The sequence below is a fragment of the Gavia stellata genome, chromosome 4 (genome assembly GCF_030936135.1).
Source record: "Gavia stellata isolate bGavSte3 chromosome 4, bGavSte3.hap2, whole genome shotgun sequence".
NCBI classification, from domain to species: domain Eukaryota; kingdom Metazoa; phylum Chordata; class Aves; order Gaviiformes; family Gaviidae; genus Gavia; species Gavia stellata.
Window position 1 is genome coordinate 73,858,524 of NC_082597.1, and position 14,698 is coordinate 73,873,221.

Below are 14,698 nucleotides of genomic sequence, written 5' to 3' on the forward strand. Positions count from 1 at the left end.
GAAATGATGTTTAATATTGTACCTAAGGGGTCAGTTCCCACTGTTGTCATTAAATCTGTACCATAATGTTGTCACACTCTTATCATTCAAAAATGTGCTTAGTATTGTGTTTATTAATATCTTCAGGATCTTTTTCAGGTGGAGATGACAGAGGCATAAAGGGCTGTAAGGCAGTCTGAATTTCCAGGCTTCATTGCAATGTCTCATTTTTTCATCCTAATACTTCCAGTACTGATTTCTAGTGGCACTGACCATAGCTTTAGGTATTTACTGAGCTTTACAGCAACTTTGAAAAGTACTGAGGAGCCATCCACAGGGAAGTGAAGTTGGTGGTACTATTGTTATGGAAGACACCGTGTGTGAATTTGAAAAAATGTAGTGAAAAACTTCACAGGAGGTAAGATGTTGTAGGTAGTGGGGAAATGTATTGTTTTGTGACTATTTTTTTTTCCTCCTCTGTCTTTTCTCCTGTCTATTTCTTCTTCCAGCAAAAAGTAATTTATGGCCCACCTCCTTCAGTCTTCACTTGTTCGGAGTGAACACATCTTGATGATGACTATACTGTTAAATAGGCTTGGTCTTGTGGTCAGCATGGAGTACACATCTGCTTCCTACCTAAATGAATGGTGGTGGTGGGAAGAAGCCTGTAGGAGCCTGTTTGTGGCTCTGCTGGGCCCTGTTGAACTTTTGGGCCTAAGGTTGGTCTCTTCTCTGCTCCCTTCCCTGCCTCACTTCCTCCAGCGCTGTGGGGGTTTGCCAGCCCAATGCAGGGCCTTGAGCAAAAGCTTCCCAAACCCCCTTCCTGGCTTCCTGCGTGTTGCTGTGCCCCAGGAGAGGCTAGGTCTCCCTCAGACCAGGTCTTAGAGTTTGCAAATGAGATGTTGGGTGTGGGTGGCTTTCAGTAGTGCCTCCTGGGTACAATGACTCTGGCTGATAAGGAGTCTCTTAAGTATCAGTGCAGACATGTCTTTTCGTTACAACTCCTTGCTCTCCTCCAAAAATGTTTGAGGTTATTTACAGTACAGACATCACACAGAGCAAGTGTTTAGTATGATCTTGTGATAACAACTTCTTTATGAAGTTATACGTTATATAGGCAGAGTAGGATTGGATAAGCTCAGGGGATTTCAGGGAATAGACAAGTGAATCTTGATGAGGTAATGCTATCCTTTTTTTAAGGATGTGGTAATCCACCTGCAAAACAAAGGAATTCTACTAATCATCTCACAAAAGTGCAGTTTTCTAACCAGATCTTTGTATCAGGCTGGTGGCTTAGTAAGCCAGGACTTGAGTAGAGGGATAACTTTGGGCAGACTTGAGAATCCCGAGATCCCAAATTTGAAAGATTGTTAGTGTAATCAGCTCCCCATGTGTAAACAATTTCGGCATGCTTTCTGGGTGGCCTTTAAAATTTATTTCTAATTTTTAAATACAATTGTTGATGCATACCTAGCATAGTTTTATTTTGCTGGGTTTTAACCACTTTCTTTTGCTTGCCTGAGCATTGCTTGGTGTTTTATTCCAGGTTATTTTGAAACCCAGACGGAGGAAAAATAGCTGCATAAAATGTTTCTCATAGCAATGAAGTAGCAAATTCTCTCAAGGATCAGTGGGGCAAAGAACAACATAAAGGGGAGAGAAGGGGATGGCCAGAAGAACGAGGTTACAGCTCATAGGTTAGCACTGGTGGTCACTGAAACTTCCCTCCCTGCTGAAACTGTTAGTAGCAAGTTAGTGGAATGAGATATGCAACATGGTCCTCCTTGAGCCAAGAACTTTCCTTTACGTCCCTTGGCCCTATATTTGGGAAAGTTGGATGCAGTTTTCAAGCTCAGTGTAACCATTGCAATGCCTTGATATATTTTTCTAAATGGATAGTGAAAGGAAGTCTTACACATTTTCATGTTAGATGTGCCTATGTTTGTAACATTGAAATTAGAGATGGAGAAGCACTTTCATAGAATCATAGTATCATTTAGTTTGGAAAAGACCTTTAAGATCGAGTCCAACTGTAAAACTTTTCAACATGCCACAAGGATAAACAGTGTTCTTGGACTTTATGGGGGAAATTGGCTATTGGGTTTCCCCTTATCTTTTTATAGTCATGAAAGTGTCCAGATGCATTGTGATTTTGTTGTCTAAAGCTTCAAATGGGAGCTTTTTCAGCTGAATGTGTGGTGATGATTATGATGAGATCCTTTGTGGTATCTCATAATTTCCTGAGGTGAAAAGAGGTTTTGCTGTCTAGGAACTCATCATGATAGTTTGTTTTTAAATAGGCAGGAGTAAAGTTAGTGTGTTTTCCTTCTTTCTTTTCGACTGACTTCTGTGGGGAAAAAAAACTATCAAGAAGTGATGAGAAATGTGTGAGAGCCCTTTCTGTAAAATACCGCTGTTAAAAGATGGCAATATTTTGAGTACTTCCAGCTAGTTATGAGTCTTTTATCAAAGTGTTGTTTTTGCAAATTGTTTCTGTGCTCTGCATGTGTGTCTGTGTACTTAAACAGAGCAAATTATAACAGTGAGGGAAGAAAGGCATCCTTCAGTAGGTAGCAGCACAGTGCTGGCTGTGTGTACATGCTGGGGACTGTGGGGTCACATCTTGGGCCACTTGGGGAGGCGAGGGGAAAGGAAGGCAAGGGGGCAAATCAGTAGAAAGCAGAAAAAGTAAAAACAAAGGAAGGGAAGCAATGGGTGGGGGGTTTTCCTTCTGTTAGTGATGCCTCTAACAGCAGTGCTCATACCCAGAGGATCCTGAGTAGGGGCAGTGTCTCTTTAAAAGCAGTAGGGGGTTGGAGCTGGGGGAGTGCTCACAGCAGTAAGTATAACACAGCTGTGCTCTGTTTATGCTTAGGCTACAATAAAAAAGCTATAAAATGTGAGATGTCATAGCTCCACTTTGCTTTATTTATACTATTTCCTCTGAGCTCTGTCACACTGCACATTCATCTGCTAAGTTGCAGCAAGAATGGAGATTAAAATATCACAGCTCAAAATAGGAGTCAAGCGGAAGGAGATTCATCATAGCCCTATTAAAAAATATGTAAATATGGGAATGAAGTCATTTTAAAGCTGTATGGCTCTCCTCCTCAGTGGGCTGGGGAAAGCTGTGAGTGATGTGCTGTGCAAGTGACAGATTTATGGGACTTGTTCTTCTTTCTATTTTTCACTCCATTCCACCAAAATACTTTTAAGATTAAAAATATCAATTTGAATTGCAAATTTTCTCTATGCTCTCTCTATATATTTTAAAAAGGTTTTCTTCTTAACCATTGCCTAAACTAATAACGGAAAGAAATATTATTCCCGATTAAAAGGGATTGGAAGCATGGTCTGATGTTGAACTTGTGGTAGATGAGATTTGCCCTTCTAGAGCGCTTTTCATCCAGGGTCCTTGGAGCACTCTGCAGGCATTATGTCAAGCCTCTCGTGCCCTCTGAGACAGAGGCCTGCCCTACGCTCAGTACACAAGAGTACACTGAATACTTGCAGCTGCAGTTCTCAGAAATGCCCTGTGGCACCCAAACCACAGTATTTTTAATGGAGGTTTGTTCTTTTTCTCCCCTGCAGCTATTTTGAAAATGGAGCTGGGATAAGAACTCTGAAGTCCCAGTTTCTGATTGCTTTCCATAAATGCTGTGCAAAGAGAGCTGCCTCCACTAGCAGGAGCAGTGCTCTTTTGAACTTTGCAGTGAGTTTGTGGTCTTTGATGTGGTCAAATTTGGGTACAAGTTTTCCCCTGGAAGAACAAAGCACAGATGTTACAAGATATTTGAGAAATGAGGGATTTTAATTAATACCCTGAAGATGCAAGAAAGCCACCAAGATATTTCACCCACGTTTGGTGCTGAAGCCTAGTTTTGAATAAAGGAGGTGAAATGTGCTGCCACTAAATGGAGCTGTGTTTTGTAGGTCAGTGCGGGTAGAGTGCAAGGAGAGGGGAGCCAAGGGAGGGCTGCCCTGCCAATGCTGTTTCCTGAAATTGCAGTGTGAGCCGAGGGGCTGTAAGAAAAGCTGGAGAGTCCTTGATGCAAAATGACCAAGGCAAAGCAGTGATTGTGTCTGTACAACCTTTGCAGCTATTGAGTTGGCCTGCCCTTGAAGAATTTTATATGTCAGTCTGTCCAAATAGGATCACTGTTCAGCTTTTGATCAGCAACTAAGCAGTATGGAGAAATTTCATCTAAAGTAGGGATTAAAATTTGTCATTAAAGGTGGTTGAGAAATAGTAGCTTTCTTCTTTCTTTTTGCTTAAATGATGGTATAAAAACACCAGAAGTTAACCAAAACTTCATTGACTGACATCTTTAGAAGCTGGTGCTTTGTGAATAAACAAAGATTCAGCTGAGCAAGAGCAGGTCACCTGTCTGTCCTGTAACCATGCCAAGTACAATGCTGAGAACTGAAGGAGTCAGACTGCAGTTTAGTCTCCAATTACCGTATTCCTGGGACTGCCAACATGCCTCATAGCTTGTGTGAACTGAAGTGCTAGTGCAAGTGGAACGCTGTCTGCTAAGAATGGGGCTAAACCAACCTACTTGTCATGGCACTTGGTTTATTTCCTGGAGTGGTGGCTTTCCTGATGGTGACTTTCACCCTGTCTTCTATTTCAGTGTGTTGGCAGGAGTAAGGAGGAGTGCCCTTGGGTTTGGGTATATGGTTTTTGGTTTTGTTTCTCTCATTTAGCTTTGATGCTATTAAATTCAGGAAAAGTCAGCAATTTTTCCTACTCCAGTATGTGATTCTGGAGTAGTCCTGGGATATATTGGTTTACTCATAAAGCTCTTATTGCCAGTAGAAAAAGCAGAGATTTCCTTGATAAGCTACTTTTGTGTCATGCGTGTTTGAGCATTGCTGCTTCTGGCTGAGAGCAGTGCTCTTCTTAGTTTTGAGTTCTTTGACCTGGGAAGAGCTGTGGATACAGGATGCTAATGCCCTTCAAGCAGAAGAATAATTGTTTGTCCCTTTAAGAAGGTGCTGTACTTAATTATAGCTTATGGTATGAGTATCCAGGAAATGGTTTGCTTTTATGAACATGCAGTCTTCTCTATACTGGGCACATTGGTACCCTACTGTGTTTGTCAATGTGGTGTTTATCCCAGAGCACCTTGCTCAGTATGGGATGAGAGTAACATGGACTTGTGCAGGGGTTTTTTGTTTGTTTGTGTGCTGCTTTGCCATGTCAGTATAAGCCTATTGACCTGATAACATTGATGCGTATATGTGTATTTTCTTAATGCAGCTATAGTCCTGTAAGCTAGACAAAGCTATAAAAATGTACTTGAGCTTGATGTATTCACAACTCCTTGAAGCACCTGTACGTTGTAGTGTACTCACAAATAGTGATCGTCCTTCTCTTGGGTCACTTGTCCTTTCTTTCTTCTGTTTGGTTTTGCTTCAATCAAATGATGAATTATTTGGTGGAGGAACCAAAACCGACATTTTTCAAGCCGCAGTATGACTTAAAGCCCAAATCCTGTTTCAAAAATGACTTGGGACTAATTTAGAAACCTAAGGCTTGTTGGAAAACAATGGATTTGAACAAAAAAAAGCTTTGTAGTCTCTTTTTTTGGTAAAAACTATTGCCTAAGCTACAAATGTTCAGGATGTATGTGTCATTTCATTTAGCTAATGTTTCAGCTGATCTATGTTTCTTGAGAGACAGGTATTTATATATCATGAGAAAAGGTAGTAATTACAATATTGTGATACCTATTTAGCAATGGGTCTTCTGGTGGGGACCTAGTAAGTCCTGTTGTATTTCAAGGTCCAGACAGGTTTGGAAAAACATCCGTCCTTTCATTAAGATGGTGGTGGGGAGAAAACTCATGAACTGAAATTGCATTTCAGAGGGATTCTCAGCACTCTCTGAAAACAAGACTCAACTTGTGTTTTGTCAAGTCAATCAAATTTTTGGTTCCTTCCCTTGCATTTCTAAAGTACGTGTCTGACTATGTGTGTAACCTGAAGTATTGTATGTTCTGTATGCAGTTCTGTGAAGTTTAATGCTTAAGAACTATGTTTTTGTTGTAATCAATTAATTTCTTTTACATAAATGATGACTTTTTAAGATTAAAATACTGGTGTTACATTAACATGCTAATAACAAATTTTATTGCAAAATCCTAAGAATAAAAGTCTTAATAGGTTGAGATTATAAATATACATTATAAATACCAGTGAGTTCTGACTTCTAGATTCAAGTCATATACTTCTAGATACATATATATCTTCATAGGGCTGTCTTATTGATTGATTGGATTTACATATGAAATCATTGAAGTATTATGCAAAGTTTAAAAAGTGCAGCTATGATACATTTGGTTAAAATTGGAAATTAACTTAGGAATTAGTTCCTAAATTTGAACATCTTAGCCCAGGCAAGAATGTGATTTAATTATTTGGGAGTCTTTTAAGAAAGTCTTAGAACTGTAAATTCAGTTGATTATGAGAAACTAATTTGAGATTAAGCTATATTGACAGTTTTTATGATATAACAGAGTTCTTGGTTGCCCACAGTAATCTGTCCAGTTGATATGACCTGCAGCTGTTTTTCTTCTTTGTTTGAATCCATGCAAAGAAATATTAGGTAAGAAGCCAGCATTGCTACATGTCTCTTCCATTTTCAGCCAAATGCAGTACAGCTGGGCTATGATTAATAATAAAATACAGGTAATCCAGTGAATTCACTAAAGGATTAATATTTACAAAACATAAGGCTCTCCCAGGTGTATTGTATCAGTTTGGCTAAATATGCAAGACTATTAAAGCTTGACAATACAACAGGGTAAGTCATTTGCTATCAGTTACATTTTAACGGGAGTGTTTCCTAATGCCAGTTGGTTGACACTGATGCTTCACAGCCTTTGTAACATTTATTCAGTATATTTAGTAACAATCTTAATACTTGCTAGACTGAGTATCAACATTGGTACTAATTCTGCCTTGATTAATTTTTTTAAAAAGTAAACAAGAATACTTTTTTAGATGTTTTTACAGTAAACTTTAAAGTGTTTTCCAAAACAACATATTCATACAGTACTGTTGTTCCTGTGTATGTTTTTAAATGGACAAATTACAATGTTTTTACCCATTTCAGTGGTTTCTCTCTCTAAAGGAATAAGCCTTTAAAACTATCATTAGGTTCATGATTTTCAAAATGGTTATGCTGTGAAAATGTGTATACAAGTTAAAACCACAAATAAAATTATAAAACTTTCACTCTTTAGAGACTTTTTTGAGACAATTGCTAAATCTGATTTTTTCCCCCCTATAAATACAGTTGTATTGGAAGGTGTACAAGAAATTAATGAAATAGGTTTTATGTACCTATTTCAAATGATCATTAGCAATTAAAAAGGTCAAAACTTGTTTTTGACTTTCCCAAAATAAGTGCCAGTTAATTATGCCTGTAATGCTGCAGTGTTTTAACAGCACCAGAAAATCTGCTTTGCTCCTCTGTTCCATTTTGAAGGCTGTGAGATTTGTTATTACTGTCCCATTACCATGCATGACTTTTCTGCTGAACCAGTTGTATAAAGCGTAAGGCTGTTCTGACTGTGGACATACATTTTGCTCAGAAGAACTAGAATAACTGTGTTTACTGGTTAGTGTTTTATTCTTGTTGCTGAATTAAGTGTAAAGTTGAAACCATCTGGTTTTCTTTGATTCATGAGCTCTTGTGACTCCTCAGAGGGGAGGAAGAAAAGTTGTCTTTTGTTATCTCATTCTGTCTCTAGGAATACAGGTACTTTTGTTTCGGTAGATAGTACATTTGGCTGGTCATGAGGTGGAGACCATACTTTGTCTTCAGTTAATCTGCATCTCTTGCATGGCAGGTTGCAGGTCAGCAGGTCTTTGTTCTTTCCTGAAGCCTTTTGTGGTTTCAAAGGTGGCCTTCTGTACTTAGTCATTAGTTCAGTCTTTCACAGAATGACAGTTTCTTGCAACATCTTCTCTTTGGTTCACCTTCGCTTGTATTAATTAGTAGCTTACATCTGTTTTCATGTTTGCTTAGTTGCACTGGGATCTCTTCCCTGTCCTATTCTGCCAACCTGTGTAGAAATGAGCAGCACTTAATGCACAACTTCTGTTTCTTCCACTCTTTTGTGTGGCTTAGATGTGGATGGGTCAGATAAGGGACTATAAGTCCTTCCCAAGCCACTAGACATGATCTGGCCCTGTATATTTCTGTGTCTTGTGTTCTAATGCCATAATTACTTCCATATTATGTATTTTAATGTGGGTCTCCACTGGCTACCCACAAAAATTAATTGAATAATAAGAGCAAGCAAAGAAGCTGAACTGAAAGCTTCAGGCTTAATGTGGAGTTGACATCTGAGTCAATAAAAGGGTCAATTTTCTTTTTTTGATGTATTTGCAGATCCCATAATCAGGAAAGAACATGCCTCCCTCGTTAGCTTTTGAGGTAGGCTTGCTAGCCATAATTGAGGAACTGCAGGCAGTGGTGGAGCAACTGGTAATAAAAGTGGGTGGAATAAATTCCTCTGGTGCCTGAAGCTGCCTGGCTGCTGTCCCACCACTGCCCAGGAGCACCCTCATTTAAATTACGAGATCCTGTAGTGGCCACCTATCATTTTGGGGACCACACAGATATGGTTTCCTTGAATGCAGCAAGTGATCTTTCTGGCCAAACCAGAGGGGTTACAGAGTGGATTCAAACACTCAGCAGTTATTGAGGATGATCTAGGGGGAGGAGAATCGTTTAAAAATACAGTTCTACAAAATTCAGTAGAGAAAATGGAGTAAATGACATTACATGCTACTCACCTGCAACGCCTGCAGAGACAATGAGTTTACACTTAAATTTACAGCTTCCAAGAATAATGAGGAGCAGTAACTACATGACTGTGCCCTGGAGAAAGAAAGAAAACCAAAGATAATGTACTACTTACTAGCTAGCCTAATGATGGCTATGAGACAGTACACTATTAGTCCTACCATGTGCAACAGTTTATTGAGAGAGAGAGGCCCTCTGCCTCTCTTGGTCTCAATGGAGTCATAGTTACACTTTCTCATTAAGTAAAACAGGATAGATAAGAAGATAGATCCTTCCTTTGTATATGGTGGGGTTTTTTTGCTGTCCAGCAAACATCACAGCTATGTTTCAGGGAATAAATAGAGTGCAAGTAAATCTCAACTGAATTTATTCAGCTGGAAAAGTTTTCACAAGCAATGTGGGAACACAATGTCAGACTGCAAAAATAAGCAAATAAATAAAAATAAAGCTGCTATTCTAGTTCAGCAATCATTTAAAAAAAGTGACTGTTAAAACTTCAAATATTTTTATTGACTTCTTTCCTACTGCAATTTTTCTGGTATAAAAAGATGAATGGGAAAATATTATGTAAATAACTGGGACAACTTTCCAGTGTTGCAAAAGATTATTGACAGAATATCATGAAGCCAGGCTACCATGTTACTTTATTTCTTAGATTACACTTGTTACTTGGTTTTAATACCTTTATGCACTTATGAATCCTTAATGCACTTAAAGGTTTAAATACCTTTACTCAAAAAATCCTTAATTGTATTATTAGGAGTAGTGACAACAATGATAAAATATTTATTTGAATTGCAGTAATTACTTTAAGTCATTGTGTCTTTTTTGATAAGTCCAAAGACTTTTAATATCAATGGGAATCTTTTCACTGACTTCAAAGATTTGGACCCTGCCCTATGAGACTATTCAGATATATTCTTAATGCTAATGGTTATGCTACTGTTCACTCTGATAATCATCATAATTTATAGATTCATCACACTTGCCTATAATTAAACTTTATTTTCAGAAGTATGATGATAATTGGATTTCTCAGTCAAGACAACTGCTGACATCAGTGCAAGAATAACAGCGTAGAGGATCCTTGACGTCAGATAACACTTAAGTATAAGTTAGGAGCTAAATTTCAAAAAGGCCTGAAATGTGGCAAGTGCAGTGGTACCCAGAACGCTGTGGAAAGCATGGAGGGAGTGGATTGCCTTAAAGAGGAGCTGCAAGAGAGACCTGCTGAGCAGGGGGCAGTCCGCAGCAAATTAATGCTAAGGGTGTGGGGCGTTACTGCTCGTCGGTTGGATGCTGTTCTCTTTTATGGGGGGAAAACCCATGATTTACTCTAACAGAAAAATATAGAAGGAGCCCTAGGGTTTAATGGAAATACTGATATTTCAAGGATGGTATACGACATAATGTTTTTCTTCCCCAAATTACAGTTTAAGCACCCAAAGGACAACAACTAAGTATATTGTGAAATACATGGGTGCTGGGGCTCACTGCCTCTTGCAGAAGCCAGATGCAATCCATCAGTTGCTTAGTGGTACTTTGCTTTTTGTGTGACAGTGGCTTGCACTGAGTTGCGGTTCTGTGGCTCCCAGAGGGAGGGAGTCTGGTGTCCCTTCTAAGGGGCCCTGACTCCCAGGTCTGGGCTGGGCCTCTGGACAAAGGGATTCAGACAGGTTTGCAAAAGGGTGCTGGTACTTTGCCTGGAGTGAACATTTTGCAAATATTTTTCAGTCACTTGAAAATACCTCAGGATTTGGATGTTGTATTGTGCTTATTCTGGTCCTGTTTCTTTTTTGTGAACTGTCCAGATTGCTTGTATGAGTGGACTGTGGGCAGAATTATGGCCTCGATACTGATGGCTGCTGCTTTTGTGAGGAAACAGGTGTCACCAAATCTTCCTTTTCCTACTGGAACCATCAAATTTGGGGGACAGTAAATTGCATTCACTCAAAACTGAAGTAAACATCTTCTTGGCAGGGAGTGAAAAGCCGGGAAGAACTCAAAATATGTGAGTCAGGATTCTTCCTTCTTGGGTTTGCTGGGGCAAGGCAGCTTTCTGCTGCCCACAAAGACTAAAAACTCAGTGTAAAGGCATTGCTAAATGGGAAGGTATTCTCTGCTTATCAGACAACTAGAAAAGAGTGGAAAGACTGAATGAAGTTTTACATTAAGGGAAATATGATGAAACTAATGCTGTAATAACTGCTTAAATATTTTTTTAAATAGAGATTTCATTACTAAGGGGTAAAATAGTTGTTACCTTTTCTGTACTTTATATATGAAGAAATCTGTGTCCTGTACCAGTTTTATCACTGGCAGAATAAGCACCTCAGGCTGTATAATATTTAATGTTGCCACATCATCCAAAGTATAGTTGAACATTTAGCACACTTATTTTATAATAATAAGCAAGATTCTTGGCCTTTTTGATATATGTACAGATATAAAACACTAATAAAATAAGGTTCATGTAAACAAATACTGTAATTTTAGGGGTTGACCAGATTAAGAGAGGATTAAACATCCACATATACAGTGTTAGATACAGATTTATAACATGTTTCATGGTGTATGATAGGCTGTGACATGACTGTAGTATACCTGATACCTTACACTTTTGAGCTGTTGGGTTCTGCAGTTAGGATACTGGACTGGGAGCTACTTGGCCTAGTGAGCCTAGCACATCTTTACTTTGTCTTTTAATTTCTTCAATAACAATATTGTATCATGAGTTCACATAGAAATCTTTATTAGCATTATTTACCAAAGATACAACAGTATTATTATCACTAGCAGAATTTTTTTATCCTGGTTTTCTCTTTTGTTTGTCTCTGCATCCGTTTGCGATCAATCTCATACTAAAATCAAACAATGATAGTGTCAAGTCCATTTGCACTTGCCTGTATGGATGTGCCAAAATACGTACTGAGGAGCAGTGCTTGTGCATGTGCTTTTCTTGTATTGTCTCATTAGTTAACATCTGGGATGACATGAACTTTTCTTCAGTCTCCAGAAGCTAGTCATTTGCTTTTAAAAGAAGGATGAATATTACAGACTGAGAAAGTAAAAGCTGTCCTGAGAGAGACAGTGGCATCTAGGCATGTTAAGTCTGCCTGGGAGCATCTAATCTGAGCTCCTAATTCTCTCTGGCTCTTTTTTGAAAATTGTACCACTAACCCTTTATAAAATACAAAGCCTACAAATGGTAGGCATGTAATATCAGCAGTTATTCTGCTTCCAGATAGTCTGCTACAGTTTGCAGGCAGTCCTCAGGATGTCCTTGCCTTCTGTTTATGGCCACTGTTAAGTGTACAGAGGTACCAGCTAGGCTGCATTTTTGGCTGTTCCCTGGGCAGGCTAAGTCAGCAGTGTGCCTTAATGACAAATGATGTGATACAGAGGGGAAGTGATAGAGAAATCTTCACCAAGAATGCTGAGGGGCCAGGTCTGTGTATTGGGGCGCAGTCTTCGGAGAAGTGGTAGCCTAACCCCAGCTTGTATTTCCCGGCTCCTGGTTCTTAGCACTTGAGATGCTTCTTAAAACTTGACTCTTGTGCGTTGCCATTCACCCCTTTACTGAACAGGAACACAAACGTTATCCAATACATGTTTGGACTTTGGACAACACACATGCTACCATCACAACACTTTGCCTTCAATGATACGGTACATGTTTCTCTGCTACAGAGAAGTACAGTGTAAAACCAGAAGTGGGTAAACTTGTTTGGTTAAACCAGCATCTTAAATCTTTATCATGTCTTCAAAATATAGATGACGTTAAGACCAAAACTCAGAACCTTTCATTTAAACGTAGACTGTTCCATTTGGAGCTCTTCAGGAGCAGAAGAAAAGGTGTATTAATCAGTTTTAACTGATTAATATGTTAACTAATAAACCTAGGGGCAAGTGTGTGTTTTAAGTCCTACCCTCTGTGCTCTTCAGGGAAGATATGAGCTGTTACAGCCTCCAAGCAAGGGAGTCTCTGCTCTTTGCTCTAAGCTGTAGCTGCTTATGCTTTTTAGTTTGAGATCCCTGGTCCAGTCCCCAGTGTGTTGGCCAAGAGAGCAGCTGTCATACTAACATGAGGCAAGAACAGCCTCTCTTGCAGTGTTTCTGGCCTGGAAATGGAGAGACAACATTTAAAATCTCATGAGAGAGAGCTTGTCCTGATAAACTCTCCTCTGTTAAGAAGATGTGATGGTCAAGCAAGCTGTGGGAATGGATGGGGAGCTTTCTGCAGGAAGTCTTGGAACAGAAAACATCCATGCCCAGCAGTGAATTTGAGTTTCTAAGTAAAGCAGTGCTCCCATAAGACCTGAATTGCTCAGAAGAGCAGAACCAGGCCCTTAAAAAAAGTATTAAGATTGTACAATGAGAAAATACCTGGAAACAGCCATAGCGGAGACAAATATCAGTCTGACTACGGCCACTAGTAATCAGGAGGTATGCTGCCGTTAAGTGCCCAAAGTGTTCTGTCCTGGCCAGTGTTGCTGCCAGACCACTGTTTCTCTGGGAACAATCCCCCGGGAGAAGCAGCTTTCCCAAGTGGTGACCTGATCCTGACGATTAGATCAGTGCCATTGCAGGCTGAGTTCCAGTAACTTGTATTTGGACCAAATGCTGAGGGGTTTTTTGTTTTTGAAACATGCTTTACACTATGGCTGTGTATTTGCTAAAGCTGGGATGAGTTGGTGGCTTCTGGATGCCTCACTGGGGAACAGAAGTGGAGGCAGCTAATCTGTATGAATTTGGTGACAGTAGGAGCTGGTGGTGCTGTTAACAGCATCCAGGTACTCCAGGCAGTGTGAAGACAAATCTCTGTGTTTAGGTATGCAGTCATCTGGCTGTACTTGTTTTCTGAGACTTTTTTCCCCAAACTTGTTAATCCATGGTGACAGATAAGGACAAGTACATACTCCTTACCGCTGACCTACCTTTCCTGTCAGTAGAGCAAAAGACAGGCAAGAAGTTGTATACAATGGGATTCTCCCTAGCATGGGATATTTCCCCCACTATTAGTTCTTCTGTAATTAATAAAGAAGTATAATGTTAAAAATGGTAACACTTCTGGATAGGTGCTATGCTTTCAGGTTAATTTAGGAATATCTTCTCATTATGAGGAAAGATTAAATTTCTTAGAGATTTGCTGCTGTCCCTAGTACCCAACATCAGTAAATAGCTGAACTCAGAGGAGCTTTGTCTTTTGACTGCTTTTCCTTTAAAAGCATGTTAAGTTCAGCATGCAAAATATTGTGGGTAAGTTGGCTTTCATCTGTTGATGCTGTTTAATGTTCAGGATTTATGATAGTTTCTTGTGTGTAAACGCAATAGGCATTTCATAAATTGGATTGTTTGTAAATTAATATAAGATGTAAATTATATTGTTCCTACTGGTTACATTATATAAAAAATATAACCAGCTGCTGAATTTGTAGAACAGAGGCCTGTCATACTATCGATCTTTTATGTGCCGTGGGCTAGGTGTGTCACTTAATGTAACTTCACTTACTCAACAGCTTACTTTTGGAAATATTACTGCATATAGTGGCTATGAAAAGGGATACCTACATATTGCAGTACCAAAGGCTGTAATGGCAATTTTCCAGAAGCCTTGAGATCTGCATGTGATTTGCATAAAATATAGCATGTTTGCATGTTTTTTCATCTTAGATAAATGTGTGCTAATAAGGTATGTATTAACTAGATGGATGTATACTAATATTATTTGTTTCATCAATAATCATTCTGTGACTTGTGCTTTCTATCCAGTGTGCCAGCAGTTGTAACCATCATGAAATGTTTAATTCAGAATTATTTTTTGGGGGGATGGGGGTGGTGTTATGTTTTCTTTTCTCAGCTATTTTAAAAAATAAGTAGTAAATACACGTTTGACCA